Raw genomic sequence first — 4,184 nt, 5'->3', positions numbered from 1 at the left:
ATTCTAATATCGAATAAAATCGACTTCCAACCCAAAGTTATCAAAAAAGACAAGGAGGGGCACTTCATACTCATCAAAGGTAAAATCTTCCAAGATGAACTCTCAATTCTGAATATCTATGCTCTAAATGCAAGGGCATCCACATTCATTAAAGAAACTATAGTCAAGCTCAAAGCACATATTGCACCTCACACAATAATAGTGGGAGACTTCAACTCCCCACTCTCATCAATGGACAGATTCTGCAAACAGAAACTAAACAGAGACACATGAAAACTAACAGAAGTTATGAAAGAAATGGATTTAACAGATATCTACAGAACATTTTATCCTAAAACAAAGGGATATACCTTCTTCTCAGCACCTCATGGCAGGCACCGTCTCCAAAATCGACCACATAACTGGTCACAAAACAGGCTTCAATAAATACCAAAATATTGAAATTATTCCATGCATCCTGTCAGATCACAATGGACTAAGGCTGATCTTCAATAACAACATAAATATTAGAAAGCCAACATCCACATGGAAGCTGAAGAACACTCTATTCAATGATAACCTTGGTCAAGGAAGGAATAAAGAAAGAAATTAAAGACTTTATAGAGTTTAATGAAAATGAAGCCACAACATACCCAAATTTACGTGACACAATGAAAGCATTCCTAAGAGGAAAATGCAAAGCTCCAAATGCCTCCAAAAGAAAAAAAGAGAGAGAGATCATACACTAGCAGCTTGACAACACACCTAAAAGCACTAGAACAAAAGGAAGCAAATTCACCCAAGAGGAGTAGATGGTAGGAAATAATCAAACTTGGGGCTGAAATCAACCAAGTGAAAACAAGAAGAACTATTCAAAGAATCAACCAATCCAGGAGCTGGTTCTTTGAAAAAAATCAACAAGATAGATAAACCCTTAGCCAGACTCATTAGAGGATACAGGGATACGATCCTAATTAACAAAATCAGAAATGAAAAGGGAGACATAACAACAGAGCCTGAGGAAATTCAAAACACCATCTGATCCTACTACAAAAGGCTATACTCAACAAAACTGGAAAACCTGGATCAAGTGATTATATCTTTAACTGGAAGCTAGGTGGAAGCTGTGAAAGGGCATCCTGAAGGCTTTGTATTAATCTCTCAGTAACTGACATCAGTCTCAAATGTTCAATCAGGAAACCCTTAAACCTCTGGAATACTGTAATTTTGAAATAAACATAAAACTCAAATATTGAATAGATCAAGGAGTATCCTTCTTCTGCACTCTAAGTTAATTTGATTTAGAGCTGCGGGCAGTAACCTCCATTTTCATTGCTGCCTCATACATTCCTTTCTTGAAGACTTAAGTACTTTACTGGCTTGATTTCCCATGCTTCCTTGATGGAGATGCAGCTATGATATGATATCTAAATTCACTGCACTCTAATTTTAAGGCATTTCATTTCAGCATGCTGAGCCTCAGAGAAAGAACATGCTAGTTTCCACAGATAGTAACTGTTAAGCAGGGGTCCTAGCTTCACAAATCTGGTATTCTTATTTTTTGATGGGAAATTGAGAAAAACCTGTGATTAGACACATGAGTCCAGGATCTGCAATGACATACCCTCCTTCAAAGAACTTAACAATCATAAAGAATTAAAAACAAAGGAAAATGAGCTCCTTATGAGTTTGACACTAATGACTTTCTCAAAGTCAGTAATTATTATTAATATCTCTACTATAGAGATAAAGAAACTGGGAATAGGGACAGTCCTTGGTGCAGACTCATGACTAGTCAAGATGCTGAGAACAAGTGATGAGCTCTGCAATAAGAAGGAAACCTGTAACCTCTAAGATTCAGAGGATATTGCAGTAGATCGGACTAAAAAAAAAAAAAAAAGACCTCAATGACAAGCAGAGGGCTTCATTCAAAACGTGTTTTTCTTTTTCTTTTTCTTTTTGACATGGCATGGTCTAGACAACTATGAACACACTATATCTGCAGTAAACTACATAGGGCCTACACAGATTGAGCCAATAAATATTCATTGTTAGATTCTGGCCGGTATTATGAGGTCCTGTCCTGCACAACATATAGGAGTGAATGGGAGTTCGGAACTATCAGCGACAAGGGAGTCTATGTCTTTATTGATGCTACAGCTGAGGATTCACTCATGCTCTGACACATAGCTTTTCACCCATGCCCATGTAAATGGCCTTGGTTAAACTTAGCAGGTCTGAAGGCAAAATCAGAGCAAAACACCATGACAGTGAATGGGGACTTGCTGGAAAGAATACAGGCAGAATTCAGGGTGGGAGAAGGATAACAGAGAGTAAAGGAAAGAGAATAGACAGGATGGATTACAGGCATGTATACAGTTGTCAAAGAATAAACTTAAAGAATGAAAGATTGTCCCAGAGCTACAAGCCTTCTATAATTCAAAATAATCTTAGCTAGATATCATATGATACATGTGGTTCAATTAGTTTCTTCTTTTCTTTCCTCCACTTTTAACAGTGTAAAGAGGGCAGGGTGCATATTATTCTGTGGTTCAAACCCATCACAAACCCATACAAGGAGAACATAAGCTTATTCCTTCCAACTGTGATTTTTAATCGGGACTTTTACCCCAAATTTCATTGCCCTGATAGCTTCTTTGAGGAGCCACAAATATTTGTAGGTCTAGGGCACTAAGGTCCATGAGGAAAAAGGTTAGAAGGAAACAGTAGCAAATGTGAAATCACAGACTCAGCGGTAGATCACACATTGATGGTCAGTTGTGTTGAACTACTATGGAAGGCTGGTCATCCAGATTTGTATGTGAACTCTCCCAGTTTTCAGTTGTTGGTAATGTGTCAAATGTTATTTTAATTAATTTATCCTCTTATATATTATATCCTTACCACAGTTCCCCCTCCCTCATTTCCTTCCACCCCCCCCTCCTTGTCCATCCATTGAGCCTCCATTTCCCTTCAGAAAATGCAGGCCTCATTAGGATATCATCCAAACTTGTCATATTGAGTTACAATAATACTAGACACCTCCCCTCATATTAAAACTGGACAAGACAACCCAGTAGAAGTACAGGGTCCCCAAAGCAGAGAAGAGCATCAGAAATAGCTCCCAGTCCCTCTGTTAAGAATCTCATAAAAACATCAAGTTACTTAACTATAACATATATGCAGACTTCCAAGGCTATACCCATGTAGGCTCACTGACTGTATATTCAGGCTCTGTGAGCCACTATATGTCCAGATGTGCTGATTGTGTGGGTTTTCTTGCATTCCTGAGCCTTGTGGATTCTATAATCCTTCCTTCCCTTCCTCTGTATTATTGAGTTCTACTTAATGTTTGGCTATAGTTCTTTGCATCTGGTTCCATCAGTTGCTGCATGCAGCCCTTCTGATGGTGATTATGATAGGCTCATGTCTAGGAGTATTGTGGAATATTAGTAATTACCTCATTCACTTTTTTTTTTTTTGCCGGGTATGTTTGGTTTTTATACTAGGTCTCTGGATCATTTGGCTTCTGGTTTCCGGTCCTCCAGACAGTGTCAAGGGTAGGCTTCCTCTTATGGCATAGGTGTCAAACTGGAGCAGTCATTGATTGGCCACTCTAACAATTTTGTGCCACCTTTACCCCAGCACATGTTGCTGGCAGAACAAATTATAGGTCCAAGGTTTTATGGCTGGGTTAGTGTCCCAATCCCTCCATTGGAGGACTTTCCTGGTTATTGAAGATGGCTGGTTCGTGCTCCATGACTAGGAGTTTTTGCTCGGGTTACTATTGTAGGTTATATGGGTTTCAATTGTGCAATGTTTCCACGTTGCCCTAAAAAATCCTCCCCCAATTTCATTAGTTTCTCCCAGTATTTTCTTCTCTCCTGCAATCTTATCCCTCCAATTCCCAACGTACCCATCTGCATTCCACCTAAAAACAGTATTCAATTTTCCCTTCCCAGGGAGATCTTTTCATTCCTCCTTAAGTCCTCTTTGTTACTTCACCTCTCTGAGTCTGTGGACCATAGCACAATTGTCTTTTACTTTACAGCTGATATACATTTATAAATGAATACATACCATTTTGTCTTTCTGGATTTTTTTCTTTCTAGTCCCATCTGTATACCTCCAAGTTTTATGTCATTGCGCTCTCTCTCTCTCTCTCTCTCTCTCTCTCTCTCTCTCTCTCTCTCTCTCTCTCTCTC

This window comes from Mus caroli, chromosome 4 (assembly GCF_900094665.2).
Source record: "Mus caroli chromosome 4, CAROLI_EIJ_v1.1, whole genome shotgun sequence".
Lineage (NCBI taxonomy): Eukaryota > Metazoa > Chordata > Mammalia > Rodentia > Muridae > Mus > Mus caroli.
Note: the sequence above shows the minus strand (reverse complement) of the source record.